This window comes from Oryctolagus cuniculus, chromosome X (genome assembly GCF_051225735.1).
Source record: "Oryctolagus cuniculus isolate XC-2025 breed Fujian yellow rabbit chromosome X, ASM5122573v1, whole genome shotgun sequence".
NCBI lineage: Eukaryota > Metazoa > Chordata > Mammalia > Lagomorpha > Leporidae > Oryctolagus > Oryctolagus cuniculus.
In genome coordinates, this window is record NC_142888.1 from 42,211,516 (window position 1) to 42,229,597 (window position 18,082).

Here is an 18,082-nt window from a genome sequence, read left to right on the forward strand (position 1 = left end):
AATAGGTTGTGTTATTTATTTCATAAAGGATCCTCTGTCTAAACTCTTGTTTGTTTTGAGTCAGAATACAAAATTTTGGAAAGAAGAAGGCAAAACCAACTCAGACCCAGAAATCATTTAGGAAATTGCCGCTCAAGAAACCAAAAGTCGGCCGAGGCACCCAAAACAATGACAGAAAGCCAGAATTGGAGCAAGCCAACAGCTGTGCCCTGATTGAAAAAGACCATTCCTTCCATGTCTTGAACTCCATATTCAAGCCTCAAAATCAAAGCTCACATAAGAAAATTCATTACAAACCATGATAAATAATACAAATGGGAAAAAAGCCAAAGAAATGCAAGATTCCTTTGTGATATTGGCTTGATTTAGTCACAAGGAACCCGCTGTTTCCAGATTCTTCCACCCCTCCGATATGAAAGGCTTTGGAAAACTAATTTTATTCACCTGAAAATCACTGTCAAACTTGATTTGGGTGGAAATAGGCTGTTTCCGGTTACATCCACTCCTCCCAGCAGACTGGCTTTGGAAAACTAATTGAATTCACCTGAAAATCGCCGTTAAACTTGATTTGGGGGGAATGAATTCTCAGTCCCCTCAGCAAAAGGGTTCCATATCTTCTTCCAAAACACAAAAACTCATCTTGGTCATGATTCCTGTAGATTTCTAAGAATGACATGTCAACTGGTTGTGTTTTTAAAGATAACGGATCCTCTGTATACCTCTTGTTTGTATTGCATCAGAATACAAAATTTCGGAAGGAAGAAGGCAAAACCAACTCAGACCCAGAAACCATTTAGGAAAATGCCGCTCAAGAAACCAAAAGTCGGCTGAGGCACCCAAAATAATGACAGAAAGCCAGAATTGCAGCAAGCCAACAGCTGTGCCTTGATTGAAAAAGACCATTCCTTCCGTGTCTTGAACTCCATATTCCAGCCTCAAAATCTAAGCTCACATCAGAAAATTCATTACAAACCATGATAAATAAGACAAATGTGAAAAAAGCCAAAAAAATGCAAGAGGCCTTTGTGATATTGGGCTTGATTTAGTCACAAGGAAACCGGCTGTTTCCGGATTCATCCACCAATCCCATCTGACTGGCTTTGGAAAACTAATTGAATTCACCGGGAAATCACTGTCAAATGTGATTTGGGTGGAAACGGGTTGTTTCCGTATTCATCCACCACATCCAGCAGACTGGCTTTGTAAAACCAATTAAATTCATCTGAGAATCGCCCTCAAACTTGATTTGGTGCGAAATACTTATCGAACCCCTCTGCAAAAGGGTTCCATTTATTTTCCAAAACACAAAAATTCATCATTGTCATGCGGCCTGTAGATTTCTAAGAATGACATGCCAATTGGTTGTGTTTTTTTATTTCATAATGGATCCACAGTCTAAACTCTTGTTTTCATTGCGTCAGAATACAAAATTTTGGAAGGAAGAAGGCAAAACCAACTCAGACCCAGAAGTCATTTAGGAAATTGTCGCTCAACAAACCAAAAGTTGGCTGAGGCACCCAAAATCATGGCAGAAAGCCAGAATTGGAGTAAGCCAACAGCTGAGCCATGATTGAAAAACACCATTCCTTCCGTGTCTTAACTCCATATTCCAGCTTCAAAATCAAAGCTCACCTCAGAAAATTCATTACAAACCATGATAAGTAAGAAAAATTTGAAAAAAGCCAAAGAAATGCAAGATTCCTTTGTGATATTGGCTAGATTTAGTCACAAGGAAACCGGCTGTTTGCGGATTCATCGACCACTCCCAGCAGACTGGCTTTGCAAAATTAATTGAATTCACCTGAAAAGCAAATTAAAACTTGGTTTGGGGGGAATTAATTATCGGTCACCTCTGCAAAAGGGTTCCATTTCTTGTTCCAAAACACAAAAACTCATCTTAGTCGTGCTGCCTGTAGATTTCTAAGCATAAAACGGCAATTTGTTGTGTTTTTTATTTCATAATGGATCCTCCGTATAACTCTTGTTTGTATTACGTCTGAACACAAAATTTGGGAAAGAAGAAGGAAAAACCAACTCAGACCGAGAAATCATTTAGAAAATGGCGGCTCAAGAAACCAACAGTCAGCTGAGGCACCCAAAACAATGACAGAAAGCCAGAATTGGAGCAAGCCAACAACTGTGCCCTGATTGAAAAAGACCATTCCTTCCGTGTCTTGAACTCCATATTCCAGCCTCAAAACCAAAGCTCACATCAGAAAATTCCTTACAAGCCATGATAAATAAGACAAATGGGAAGAAAGCCAAAGAAATGCAAGAGTCCTTTGTGATATTGGCTGGATTTAGTCACAAGGAAACAGGCTGTTTCTGGATTCATCCACCCCTCCCAGCTGACTGGCTTTGGAAAACTAATTGAATTCACCTGAATATCACCTTCAAACTTGACTTGAGGGAAAATACTTATGGGTTCCTTCAGCGAAAGGTTTCCATTTCTTTTTCAAAAACACAAAAACTCATCTTGGTCATGCTGGCTCTAGGTTTCTAAACATGAAACCGTATTTTTTTTTTATTTCATAATGGATTCTCTGTCTAAACTCTTGTTTGTTTTACGTCAGAATACAAAATTTGGGAAGGAAGAAGGCAAATCCAACTCAGACCCAGAAATCAGTTAGGAAATCGCCACTCAAGAAACCAAAATTCGGCTGAGGCACACAAAACAACGACAGAAAGCCAGAATTGGAGCAAGCAAACAACTGTGCCCTGATTGAAAAAGACCATTCCTTCCGTGTCTTGAACTCCATATTCCAGCCTCAAAACCAAAGCTCACATCAGAAAATTCATGACAAACCATGATAAATGAGAAAAAAGCCGAAGAAATGCAAGAGCCCTTTGTGATATTGGGCTTGATTTAGTCACAAGGAAACTGACTGTTTCCGGATTCATCTACCCCCCCAGTTTACTGGCTTTGGAAAACTCATGAATTTACCTGAATATCGCCCTCAAATTTAAGTTTGGGGTAATGAATTATTGGTCCCCTCTGCGAAAGTGTTCCATTTCTTTTTCCAATACACAAAAACTCATCTTGGTTGTACTGCCTCTAGGTTTCTCAGCATGACACGCCAATTGGTTGTGTTTTTTATTTCATAATGGATCCTCTGTCTAAACTCTTGTTTGTATTGCGTCAGAATACAAAATTTGGGAAGGAAGAAGGCAAAACCAACTCAGACCCTGAAATCATTTAGGAAATTGCTGCTCAAGAAACCAAAAGTCAGCTGAGGAACCCAAAACAATGACAGAAAGCCAGAATTGCAGCAAGCCGACAGCAGTGCCCTGATTGAAAAAGACCATTCCTTCCGTGTCCTGAACTCTATATTCCAGCCTCAAAATCAAAGCTCACATCAGAAAATTCATTACAAACCATAATAAATCAGAACAATGGGAAAAAAGCCAAAGAAATTCTAGAGTCCTTTGTGATATTGGGCTTGATTTAGTCACAAGGAAACCAGCTGTTTCCGCATTCATCCACCCCTCCCAGCTGTCTGGCTTTGTAAAACTAATTGAATTCACCTGAAAATCGCCATCCCACATGATTTGGGGGAATTAATTATAAGTCTCCTCTGCAAAAGGTTCCATTTCTTTTCCCAAACACAAAAACTCATCTTGGTCGTAATGCCTATAGATTTCTAAGCATGAAACGGCAATTTGTTGTGTTTTTTATTTCATAATAGATCCGCTGTCTAAACTCTTGGTTTTTTTTGCGTCAGAATACAAATTTGGATAGGAAGAAGGCAAAACCAACTCAGACCCAGAAGTCATTTAGGAAATTGCCTCTCAAGAAACCAAAAGTTGGCTGAGGCACCCTAATCAATGACAGAAATCCTGAATTGGAGCAAGCCAACAGCTGTGCCCTGATTGAAAAAGACCATTCCTTCCATGTCTTGCACTCCATATTCCAGCCTCAAAATCAAAGCTCACATCAGAAAATTCATTACAAAACATGATAAAGAAGGCAAATTTGAAAAAAGCCAAAGAAATGCAAGATTCCATTGTGATATTGGGCTTGATTTAGTCACAAGGAAACCAGCTGTTTCCGGATTCATCCACCGGTCCCAGCTGACTGGCTTTGGAAAACCAATTGAATTCACCTGCAAATCCCTGTGATACTTGATTTTGGGGGAAATAATTATCGGTCCCCTCTTCAAAAGCGTTCCATTTCTTTTTCAAAACACAAAAACTCATCTTGGTCATGTTGCCTGTAGATTTCTAAGCCTGACACGCCAAATGGTTGTGGTTTTTTTATTTCATAATGGATCCTCTGTCTAAACTCTTGTTTGTTTTACGTCAGAATACAAAATTTGGGAAGGAAGAAGGCAAAACCAACTCAGACCCAGAAGTCAGTTAGGAAATTGCCTCTCAAGAAACCAAAAGTCGTCTGAGGCACACAAAACAAATCCAAAGAATCAAACAAATCCAAAGAAATGCAAGATTCCATTGTGATTTAGGACTTGATTTAGTCACAAGGAAACCGGCTGTTTCCGGATTCATCCACCGGTCCCAGCTTTGGAAAACTAATTGAATTCACCTGCAAATCGCCATCACAGTTGATTTGGGGGAATTAATTATCGGTCCCCTCTGCAAAAGGGTTCCATTTCCTGTTCCAAAACACAAAAACTCATCTTGGTCGTGCAGCCTGTAGATTTCCCAGCATGACATGCAAAATGGTTGTGTTTTTTGTATTTCATAATGGATCCTCTGTCTAAACTCTCGTTTGTTTTGCGTCAGAATACAAAATTGGGAAGGAAGAAGGCAAAACCAACTCAGGCCCAGAAGTCATTTAGGAAATTGCCTCTCGAGAAACCAAAAGTCGGCCGAGGCACCCAAAACAATGACAGAAAGCCAGAATTGCAGCAAGCCAACAGCTGTGCCCTGATTGAAAAAGACCATTCCTTCCGTGTCTTGCACTCCATATTCCAGCCTCAAAATCAAAGCTCATATCAGAAAATTCATTACAAACCATGATAAATAAGACAAATGTAAAAAAGCCAGAGAAATGCAAGAGTGCCTTGGGTTATTTGGCTTGATTTAGTCACAAGGAAACCAGCTCTTTCCGGATTCATCCACCCCTCCCAGCTGACTGCCTTTGGGAAACTAATTGAATTCACCTGAAAATTGCCGTCAAACTTGATTTGGGGGAAATACTTATCGGTTCGTTCTGCAAAAGGGTTCCATTTCTTTTTCCAAAACACAAAAACTCATCTTGGTCGTGCTGCCAGTAGATTTCTAAGCAAGACACACCAATTAGTTGTTTTTTTTTTATTTCATAATGGATCCTCTGTCTAAACTCTTGTTTGTTTTACGTCAGAATATAAATTTGGGAAGGAAGAAGGCAAAACCAACTCAGACCCAGAAGTCATTTAGGAAATTGCCGCTCAAGAAACCAAAAGTCGGCCGAGGCACCCAAAACAATGACAGAAAGCCAGAATTGCAGCAAGCCAACAGCTGTGCCCTGATTGAAAAAAACCATTCCTTCCGTGTCTTGAACTCCATATTCAGCCTCAAAATCAAAGCTCACATCAGAAAATTCATTACAAAACATGATAAAGAAGGCAAATTTGAAAAAAGCCAAAGAAATGCAAGATTCCTTTGTGATATTGGGCTTGATTTAGTAAAAGGAAACCGGCTGTTTCCGGATTCATCCACCGGTCCCAGCTGACTGGCTTTGGAAAACTAATTGAATTCACCTGCAAATCGCTGTAATACTTGATTTTGGGGGAAATAATTATCGGTCCCCTCTTCAAAAGCGTTCCATTTCTTTTTCAAAACACAAAAACTCAACTTGGTCATGTTGCCTGTAGATTTCTAAGCCTGACACGCCAAATGGTTGTGTTTTTTTTATTTCATAATGGATCCTCTGTCTAAACTCTTGTTTGTTTTACGTCAGAATACAAAATTTGGGAAGGAAGAAGGCAAAACCAACTCAGACCCAGAAGTCAGTTAGGAAATTGCCGCTCAAGAAACCAAAAGTCGTCTGAGGCACACAAAACAAAGACAGAAAGCCAGAATTGCAGCAAGCCAACAGCTGTGCCCTGATTGAAAAAGACCATTCCTTCCGTGTCTTGAACTCCATATTCCAGCCTCAAAATCAAAGCTCACATCAGAAAATTCATTACAAACCATGATAAATAAGACAAATGTAAAAAAGCCAGAGAAATGCAAGAGTGCCTTGGGTTATTTGGCTTGATTTAGTCACAAGGAAACCAGCTCTTTCCAGATTCATCCACCCCTCCCAGCTGACTGCCTTTGGAAAACTAATTGAATTCACCTGAAAATCGCCGTCAAACTTGATTTGGGGGAAATACTTATCGGTTCGTTCTGCAAAAGGGTTCCATTTCTTTTTCCAAAACACAAAAACTCATCTTGGTCGTGCTGCCAGTAGATTTCTAAGCAAGACACGCCAATTAGTTGTTTTTTAATTTCATAATGGATCCTCTGTTAACTCTTGTTTGTTTTACGTCAGAATACAAAATTTGGGAAGGAAGAAGGCAAAACCATCTCAGACCCAGAAGTCATTTAGGAAATTGCCGCTCAAGAAACCAAAAGTCGGCCGAGGCACCCAAAACAATGACAGAAAGCCAGAATTGCAGCAAGCCAACAGCTGTGCCCTGATTGAAAAAGACCATTCCTTCTGTGTCTTGAACTCCATATTCCAGCCTCAAAATCAAAGCTCACATCAGAAAATTCATTACAAAACATGATAAAGAAGGCAAATGTGAAAAAAGCCAAAGAAATGCAAGATTCCTTAGTGATTTATGGCTTGATTTAGTCACAAGAAAACTGGCTGTTTCCGGATTCATCCACCCCTCCCAGCTGATTGGCTTTGGACAACTAATTGAATTCACCTGAAAATCGCCATCATACTTGATTTGTGGGAAAATACTTATCGGATCCTTCTGCAAAAGTGTTCCATTTCTTTTTCCAAAACACAAAAACTCATCTTGGTCAAAATTTAATGCTTTGCAGCTGTGACTATTTACCTTAAGCAAATGGGATATGGCAAATCTACTGGGTCAAGAGAGACACACTCTGAAGTAGGAGGCAAGATGGCGGAATAGGAAGGGAGCACACTGATAGTCCGGGGAGAGATAGCTTAATAAAAGTGGAGATACTGCAGGTTCAAGGAAGAGTAGGGGAGGAAACAGTAGAAGAAACTCTTCCGGAACGCGTGATTCACAGCGAACCTGCGTGGAGAGCGTGGGAGCCCACAGTTCGGGACACCAGTGTCAGAATCAACACACCAGCGCTGGAACGCGAGGTGAGCCGAACCTCAATAGCCCGAGACACCGGCAGGCAAGCGGAGAGAGGAGACAAGAGGGAACGACCCCCGAGGGGGGGAGTTCACCAGGCTAACTGGTGAACTGACTGTAAGAGAGAGAGAGAGAGAAAAAAGGTGACTGGTATGGACACGGGTTTCTCTCTCTCCGCTCACCTCTCAAGGGCGAGCAAGACAAAGCACAGGTGCCATCTTGGACATACGTCATAACCAGAGTGACCTCAGGTCTGCACCGGCCCTGAGCCTAGCAGAAAAACCTGACTCTGGGCCGGGCGAATTAACAGGAGATTAGGACCTAGTAAATTTGTGGTGCTACTGAACTGAGACTGTGAAAAAAGAGACAGTGGGGGAGAGAACTCACGGAATTCACGTGAGCACTCTCCAGAGACGCTACAATTCCATAACTTTGGCAACCCAGTGGGAGACTGAAGGAGAATTTGAGCCCACTCCGAGGGCCGAACAGATTCCCTGTGTGGTCCTTGGGAAAGAGCTTCCGATCTCTGGCTCCTGTGGGTATATCATTTGCCTGCTAACTACCTCCAACTTCATTCAACTGTGCAGAATAACTTCCCTTTTGAATCAAAAAAATAAAGAGAGAGAGAGAGAGAGAGATTTACCACGCCTAACCTGGGAGTGTCTCCTTTGGCACAACAAACAGAGCTCTCAGGCCACACCCATCTCAAGCCCTAAGGCTCCATCAAAAACAGATAGTCCACTTAATCTAGAGTCATAGTATAACAAGAAAAGCACCACAGTGAAGGAACCAAATATCTCCAATATGCCAAATAACAAACGCAAAAACCGAGGTAATAAAAACAAGGAAGTCACCATGAAGCCCTCAAATGAAAAAGACACCCCAATTCAAGATTATGAAGATGATGAGTTAGAAGAAATGCAAGAAGCAGATCTCAAAAAATTGATGAGAACATTAAGAAGTTCTCAGAAACAAAGTCTTGAACTACAGAAATCCTTAATGGACAAGATAGAAAATCTCTCTCATGAAAATGAAATATTAAGGAGGAATCAAAATGAAACAAAACAACTAGTACAACAGGAAACTGTGATAGTGACTGAAGTGAAGAATTCAAGAGATCAAATGAAAAAAACAATAGAGAGCCTTACAAACAGAATGGGTGAAGCAGAAGAGAGAATATCGGAATTAGAAGACAGATCACTGGAAAATATACAGTCAAACCAAAGAAAAGAAGAGGAAATTAGAAATCTAAAACATATTGTCAGGAATCTTCAGGATACTATTAAAAAAACCAACATTCGGGTTCTAGGAGTTCCTGAAGGCATGGAGAGGGATAAAGGATTAGAAGGCCTTTTTAGTGAGATATTAGCAGAAAATTTCCCAGATTTGGAGAAGGACAGAGACATCCTAGTACAGGAAGCTCACAGAACCCATAATAAACACGACCAAAAGAGATCCTCACCACGACACGTTGTAATTAAACTCTCCACAGTGAAACATAAAGAAAAGATCCTAAAATGTGCAAGAGAGAAACGTCAGATTACTCTCAGAGGACCTCCAATCAGACTCACAGCTGACTTCTCATCAGAAACTCTACAAGCTAGGAGGCAATGGCGAGATATAGCCCAGGTACTAAGAGAGAAAAACTGCCAGCCCAGAATATTATATCCTGCAAAGCTCACATTTGTGAATGAAGGTGAAATAAAGACTTTTCACAGCAAACAGAAATTAAAAGTATTTGTTGCCACTCGTCCAGCCCTGCAACAGATGCTTAAAGATGTGTTACACACAGAAACACAGAAACACGGTCATCAATATAAAAGAAGGTAAAGGAAGGAAACCAAGGAAGGAATCCTCACAGCAAAAGATCACAGGGAATTCAAAGCATATATTAGAACTTATCTTTGGCAAATGGCAGGGCAAAGTTACCACTTTTCATTAGTCACATTGAACGTGAATGGCCTGAACTGTCCAGTTAAAAGACACCGATTGGCTGATTGGGTTAAGGAACAAAACCCATCTATTCGCTGCTTACAAGAAACACATCTTTCCAACAAAGATCCATACAGACTGAAAGTGAAAGGCTGGAAAAAGTTATACCATGCCAGCAGAAATGAAAAAAGAGCGGGCGTAGCCATCTTAATATCGGACAACATAAACTTTACCACAAAAACTGTTAAGAGAGACAAAGAAGGACACTATATCATGATTAAGGGATCAATAAAACAAGAAGATTTAACAATTATCAATGTATATGCACCTAACTACAGGGCACCAGTTTATCTAAAAGATTTGTTAACAGACTTAAAGGGAGACTTAGACCCCAATACACTAGTACTGGGGGACTTCAGTACTCCACTCTCAGAAATAGACAGATCAACAGGACAGAAGATCAACAAGGATACAGTAGATTTAAATGAAACTATAGGTCAAATGGATCTAACAGATATTTACAGAACTTTCAGTCCTACAGCTAAAGATTTTACATTCTTCTCAGCAGTACATGGAACCTTCTCTAGGATTGACCACATACTAGGCCATAAAGCAAGTCTCAGCAAATTCAAAAGAATTAGAATCATACCATGCAGCTTCTCAGACCATAAAGGAATGAAGTTGGAAATTAGCAACTCAGGAATCACTAGAGCATACACAAACACATGAAGATTGAACAACATGCTCCTGAATGAACAATGGGTCATAGAAGAAATCAAAAGAGAAATCAAAAATTTTCTGGAAGTAAATGAGGATAACAGCACAACATACCAAAACTTATGGGACGCAGCAGAAGTGGTGTTAAGAGGAAAGTTTATATCAATAGGTGCCTACAGCAAGAAATTGGAAAGGCACCAAATAGATGAGCTTTCAATTCACCTCAAGGATCTAGAAAACCTACAGCAAAGCAGACTCAAACCTAGTAGGAGAAGAGAAATAATTAAAATCAGAGAAGAAATCAACAGGATTGAATCAAGAAAAACATTACAAAAAATCAGCCAAACGAGGAGCTGGTTTTTTGAAAAAATAAACAAAATTGACACCCCATTGGCCCAACTAACTAAAAAAAGAAAAGACCCAAATCAATAAAATCAGACATGAAAAAGGAAACGTAACAACAGACACCACAGAAATAAAAAGAATCATCAGAAATTACTACAAGGACTTGTATGCCAGCAAACAGGGAAACCTATCAGAAATGGATAGATTCCTGGACACATGCAACCTACCTAAATTGAACCAGGAAGACATAGAAAACCTAAAAGACCCATAACTGAGACAGAAATTGAAACAGTAATAAAAGCCCTGCCAACAAAGAAAAGGCCAGGACCAGGTGGATTCAATGCTGAATTCTACCAGACATTTAAAGAAGAACTGACTCCAATTCTTCTCAAACGATTCAGAACAATCGAAGAAGAGGGAATCCTCCCAAATTCTTCCTATGAAGCCAGCATCACCTTAATTCCTAAGCCGGAAAAAGATGCAGCACTGAAAGAGAAATACAGACCAATATCCCTGATGAACATAGATGCAAAAATCCTCAATAAAATTCTCGCCAATAGAATGCAACAACACATCAGAAAGATCATCCACTCAAACCAAGTGGGATTTATCCCTGGTATGCAGGGATGGTTTAATGTGCTCAAAACAATCAATGTGATACACCACATTAACAGACTGCAGAAGAAAAACCATATGATTATCTCAATAGATGCCGAGAAAGCATTTGATAAAATACAACACCCATTCATGATGAAAACTCTAAGCAAACTGGGTTTGGAAGGAACATTCCTCAATACAATCAAAGCCATCTATGAAAAACTCACAGCCAACATCCTATTGAATGGGGAAAAGTTGGAAGCATTTCCACTAAGATCTGGTACCAGACGGGGATGCCCACTCTCACCACTGCTATTTAATATAGTTCTGGAGGTTCTAGCCAGAGCTATTAGGCAAGAAAAAGAAATTAAAGGGATACAAATTGGGAAGGAAGAACTCAAACTATCCCTCTTTGCAGATGACATGATTCTTCATTTAGGGGATCCAAAGAACTCTACTAAGAGACTATTGGAACTCATAGAAGAGTTTGGCAAAGTAGCAGGATATAAAATCAATGCACAAAAATCAACAACAGCCTTTGTATACACAGACAATGCCATGACTGAGGAAGAACTTCTAAGATCAATCCCATTCACAATAGCTACAAAAACAATCAAATACCTTGGAATAAACTTAACCAAGGACGTTAAAGATCTCTACGATGAAAATTACAAAACCTTAAAGAAAGAAATAGAAGAGGATACCAAGAAATGGAAAAATCTTCCATGCTCATGCATTGGAAGAATCAATATCATCAAAATGTCCATTCTCCCAAAAGCAATTTATACATTCAATGCAATACCAATCAAGATACCAAAGACCTTCTTCTCAGATCTGCAAAAAATGGTGCTGAAATTTATATGGAGGCACAAGTGACCTCGAATATCCTAAGCAATCTTGTACAACAAAAACAAAGCTGGAGGCATCAAAATACCAGATTTCAGGACATAACACAAGGCAGTTGTTATCAAAAGAGCATGGTACTGGTACAGAAACAGATGGATAGACCAATGGAACAGAATAGAAACACCAGAAATCAACCCAAACATCTACAGCCAACTTATATTTGATCAAGGATCTAAAACTAATTCCTGCAGCAAGGACAGTCTATTCAATAAATGGTGCTGGAAAAATTGGATTTCCACGTGCAGAAGCATGAAGCAAGGCCCCTACCTTTCACCTTACACAAAAATCCACTCAACATGGATTAAAGACCTAAATCTACGACCTGACACCATCAAGTTACTAGAGAACATTGGAGAATCCCTTCAAGATATTGGCACAGGCAAAGAATTTCTGGAAAAGACCCAGGAGGCACAGGCAGTCAAAGCCAAAATCAACTATTGGGATTGCATCAAATTGAGAAGTTTCTGTACTGCAAAAGAAACAGTCAGGAGAGTGAAGAGACAACCGACAGAATGGGAAAATATTTGCAAACTGTGCAACAGATAAAGGGTTAATAACCAGAATCTACAAAGAGATCAAGAAACTCCACAAAAACAAAACCAACAACCCACTTAAGAGATGGGCCAAGGACCTCAATAGACATTTTTCAAAAGAGGAAATCCAAATGGCCAACAAGCACATGAAAAAATGTTCAAGGTCATGAGCAATCAGGGAAATGCAAATCAAAACCACAATGAGGTTTCACCTCACCCCGGTTAGAATGGCTCACATGCAGAAATCTACCAACAATAGATGTTGCTGAGGATGTGGGGAAAAAGGGACACTAACCCACTGTTGGTGGGAATGCAAACTGGTCAAGCCACTATGGAAGTCAGTCTGGAGATTCCTCAGAAACCTGAAGATAACCCTACCGTTCGACCCAGCCATCCCACTCCTTGGAATTTACCCAAAGGAATTTAAATTCGCAAACAAAAAAGAGGTCTGCACCCTAATGTTTATTGCAGCTCAATTCACAATAGCTAAGACCTGGAATCAACCTAAATGCCCATCAATGGTAGACTGGATAAAGAAATTATGGGATATGTACTCTTTAGAATACTATACCGCGGGTAAGAAACAACGAAATCCAGTCATTTGCAACAAAATGGAGGAATCTGGAACACATCATGCTGAGTGAAATAAGCCAGTCCCAAAGGGACAAATACCATATGTTCTCCCTGATCAGTGACAACTGACTGAACACCAAAAAGGAAACCTGTTGAAGTGAAATGGACACTATGGGAAACAGTGACTTGATCAGCATAGCCCTGACTGTTAATGAACAACTTAATACATTATCCCGTTAAGTAGATTTTTGGCTGTTCTACTTAATATGACTGATTTAATTCTGTAATTATCACACAGTTATTCTTAAGTGTTGAAAATTAACTGAAATGTGATCCCTGTTAAACATAAGAGTAGGAATAAGAGGGGGAAGAGATGTATAATTTGGGACATGCTCAAGCTGACTTGCCCCAAATGGTAGAGTTAGAAACATAGCAGGGGATTCCAATTCAATCCCATCAAGGTGGCATGTACCAATGCCATCTCACTAGTCTAAGTGATCAATTTCAGTTCATAACTGATCATAATGAAAGGACTAAGAGTCAAAGGGAGCACATAAACAAGTCTAGTACCTGCTAACACTAACCGATAGAATAAATAAAGGGGAGAGTGATCCAACATTGGAAGTGAGATACTCAGCAGACTCATAGAATGGCAGATGTCCCAAACAGCACTCTGGCCTCAGAATCAGCCCTAAAGGCATTCGGATCTGGCTGAGAAGCCCATGAGAGTATTTCAGGCATGGAAAGCCAAGACACGCTGGCAAAAGATCTCTGTGAGTGAGATCCCAGTGGAAAGAACAGGTCTTCAAAGAGGGAGGTGCCTTTCTCTGAAGGGAGGAGAGAACCTCTACTTTGACTATGACCTTGTCTAAACAAGATAAGAGTCGGAGAACTCAGAGGGCTTCCATAGCCTTGGAAACTCATGACTGGAGCATAGGGAGATTACTGATGCCATAGACAGGAGTGTCAATTGGTAAAGTCAACAACAGGAGTCACTGTGCACTTACTCCTCATGTAGGATCTCTGTCCTTAATGTGCTGTGCATTGAGATTTAATGCTATAACGAGTACTCAAACAATATGTTTCACTTTGTGTTTCTATGGGGGTGCAAACTGTTGAAATCTTTACTGAATGCATACTAAACTTATCTTCTGTAAAAAAAAGAAGAAATTATCAATTCCCAACTTGACTCTCACTGGGATTAAACATGACAATAGGTCTGATCTGATTTCATGATCATTTAAAAAATCATCTATTATTTTTCACTTTATGTTTCTGTGTGGGAGCAAACTGTTGATATCCTTACTTAATGTATACTAAGCTGATCTTCTGTATATTAAGATAAACGAAAATGAATCTTGATGTGAATGGAAGGGGAGAAGGAATGGGAAAGGGGAGGGTTGTGGGTGGGAGGGACGGTATGGGGGGGAAGCCATTGTAATCCATAAGTCGTACCTTGGAAATTTATATTCATTAAATAAAAGTTAAAAAAAAACAAAAAAAGTCATTTAAAACCATGATAAGTAAGACAAATGTAAAAAAGCCAAAGTAATGCAAGAGTGCTGTGGGTTATTGTGCTTGATTTAGTCACAAGGAAACCGGTTGTTTCCAGATTCATCCACCTTTCCTAGCTGACTGGTTTTGGAAAACTAATTGAATTCACCTGAAAATCGCCGTCGCACTTGATTTGAGGGAAAATACTTATCGGTTCCTTCTGAAAAAGTATTCCATTATTTTTCCAAAATGCAAAGTCTCATCTTAGTCGTGTTGCCTGTAGATTTCTAAGCATGACATGCAAAATGGGTGTATTTTTTATTTAATAATGGATCATCAGTCTAAACTCTTCTTTGTACTGCCTCAGAATATGATTTTTAGGAAATACTTATCTGTCCCTTATGCAAAAATGTTCCATTTCTTTTTCCAAAACACAAAAACTCATCTTGATCATGCTATCTTTAGATTTCTAAGCATGACAACCAAATTGGTTGTGTTTTTTATTTCATAATGGATCCTCTCTCTAATCTCTTGTTTGTATTGTGTCAGAATACAAAATTTGGGAAGGAAGAAGGCAAAACCAACTCAGACCGAGAAATCATTTAGGAAATTGCCGCTCAAGAATCCAAAATTCGGCTGAGGCACCCAAAACAATGACAGAAAGCCAGAATTGCAGCAAGCCAACAGCTGTGCCCTGATTGAAAAAGACCATTCCTTCCGGGTCTTGAACTCCATATTCAGCCTCAAAATCAAAGATCACATCAGAAAATTCATTACAAACAGCTGTTGGCTTGCTGCAATTCTGGCTTTCTGTCTTTGTTTTGGGTGCCTCGGCCGAATTTTGGTTTCTTGAGCGGCAATTTCCTAAATGATTTCTGGGTCAGAGTTGGTTTTGCCTTCTTCCTTCCCGAATTTTCTATTTTGATGCAATACAAACAAGAGTTTATAAAGCAGATTTAATATGATATATATAAAAAAAAAACATTGGCGTGTCATGCTTAGAAATCTACAGGCAGCACGACGAAGATGAGTTGTTGTGTTTTAGAAAAAGAAATGGGACACTTTTGCAGAGAGAACTGATAATTAATTCTCCACAAATCAAGTTAGACAACGATTTTCAGGTGAATTCCATTTGTTTTCCAAAGGCCATCAGCTGGGAGGAGTGGATGAATCCGGAAACAGCCGGTTGCTTTGTGACTAATTCAAGCCCAACATCACAAAGGACTCTTGCATTGCTTTGGCTTTTTTCACATTTTTTTATTTATCATGGTTTGTAATGAATTTTCTGATGTGAGCTTTGATTTTGAGGCTGGAATATGAACTTCAAGACACGGAAGGAATGGTCTTTTTCAATCAGGCCACAGCTGTTGGCTTGCTCCAATTCTTGCTTTCTGTCACTGTTTTGGGTGCCTCAGCCGACTTTTGGTTTCGTGAGCAGCAATTTTCTAAATGATTTCTGGGTCTGAGTTAGTTTTGCCTTCTTCGTTCCCAAATTTTGTATTCTGACACAATACAAACAAGAGTTTAGAAAGCAGATTTAATATGATATATAAAAAAAAAACATTGCCGTGTCATGCTTAGAAATCTACATCAGCACGACCAAGATGAGTTTTTGTATTTTGGAAAAAGAAATGGAACATTTTTGCAGAAGGAACCGATAAGTATGTTCCCCCAAATCAAGTTTGACGGTGATTTTCAGGTGAATTCAATTAGTTTTCCAAAGGCAGTCAGCTGGGGGGAGTGGATGAATCCGGAAGCAGCCGTTTTCCCCCCAAATGAAGTTTTACGGTGATTTTCAGGTGAATTCAATTAGTTTTCCAAAACCGGTCAGCTGGGAGGGGTGGATGAATCCGGAAACAGCCAGTTTCCTTGTGACTAAATCAAGCCCAATATCACAAAGGACTCTTGCATTTCTTTGGCTTTTTTCCCATTTGTATTATTTATCATGGTTTGTAATGAATTTTCTGATGTGAGCTTTGATTTTGAGGCTGGAATATGGAGTTCAAGACCCGGAAGGAATGGTCTTTTTCAATCAGGGCACAGCTGTTGGCTTGCTGCAATTCTGCCTTTCTGTCATTGTTTTGGGTGCCTCAGCCGACTTTTGGTTTCTTGAGTGGCAATTTCCTAAATGATTTCTGGGTCAGAGTTGGTTTTGCCTTCTTCTTTCCAAAATTTTGTATTCTGACTCAAAACAAACAAGAGTTTAGACAGAGGATCCTTTATGAAATAAATAACACAACCAATTGGAGTGTCATGCTTCCAATCAACAGGCAGCACGAACAATATGACATTTTGTGTTATGAAAAAGAAAGGAAACCCTTTGGCAGAAGGGACCGATAAGTCTTCCTCAAAAATCAAGGTTGATGGTGATTTTCAGGTGAATTTAATTAGTTTTCCAAAGCCAGTCAGCTGGGAGGGGTGGATGAATCCGGAAACTGCCAGTTTCCTTGTGACTAAATCAAGCCCAATGTCACAAAGGACTCTTGCATTTCTTTGGCTTTTTCACATTTGTATTATTTATCATGGTTTGTAATGTATTTCTGATGTGAGCTTTGATTTTGAGGCTGGAATATGGAGTTCAAGACACGGAAAGAATGGGCTTTTTCAATCAGGGCACAGCTGTTGGCTTGCTCCAATTCTGGCTTTCTGTCATTGTTTTGGGTGCCTCAGCCAACTTCTGGTTTCTTGAGCGGCAATTTGCTAAATGATTTCTGGGTCAGAGTTGTTTTTGCCTTCTTCCTTCCCAAATTTTGTATTCTGACGCAATAGAAATAAGAGTTTAGAATGCAGATTTAATATGATATTAAAAAAAAACCCATTTGCATGTCATGCTTAGAAAATAGAGGCAGCTCTACCAAGATGAGTTTTTGTGTTTTGGAAAAAGAAATGGAACACTTTTGCAGAGAGGACAGATAATTAATTCCCCAAATCAAGTTTGACGTCGATTTTCAGGTGAATTCAATTAGTTTTCAAAGGCAGTCAGCTGGGGGGGTGGATGAATCCAGAAACAGCCGTTTTCCCCCCAAATCAAGTTTTACTTCGACTTTCAGGTGAATTCAATTAGTTTTCCAAAGCCAGTCAGCTGGGAGGGGTGGATGAATCCGGAAACGGCCGGTTTCCTTGTGCCTAAATCAAGCTCAATATCACAAAGGACCCTTGCATTTCTTTGGCTTTTTCCCATTTGTCTTATTTATCACGGTTTGTAATGAATTTTCTGATGTGAGCTTTGATTTTGAGGCTGGAATATGGAGTTCTAGACACGGAAGGAATTGTCTTTTTCAATCAGGGCACAGCTGTTGGCTTGCTGCAATTCGTGCTTTCTGTCATTGTTTTGGGTTCCTCAGCCGACTTTTGGTTTCTTGAGCGTCAATTTCCTAAATGACTTCTGTGTCTGAGTTGGCTTTGCCTTCTTCCTTCGCAAATTTTGTATTCTGAAGCAATACAAACAAGAGTTTAGAAAGTAGATTTAATATGATATAAAAAAAAAGTTGGCGTGTCATGCTTAGAAATCTACACGCAACAGGACCAAGGTGAGTTATTGCATTTTGGAAAAAGAAATGGGACACTTTTCAGAAGGGACCGAAAAGTATTTCCCCCCTAATCAAGTTTGATGATGATATTCAGGTGAATTCAATTAGTTTTCCAACAGAAGTCAGCTGGGAGGGGTGGATGAATCCAGAAACAGCCGGTTTCCTTGTGACTAAATCAAGCTCAATATCACAA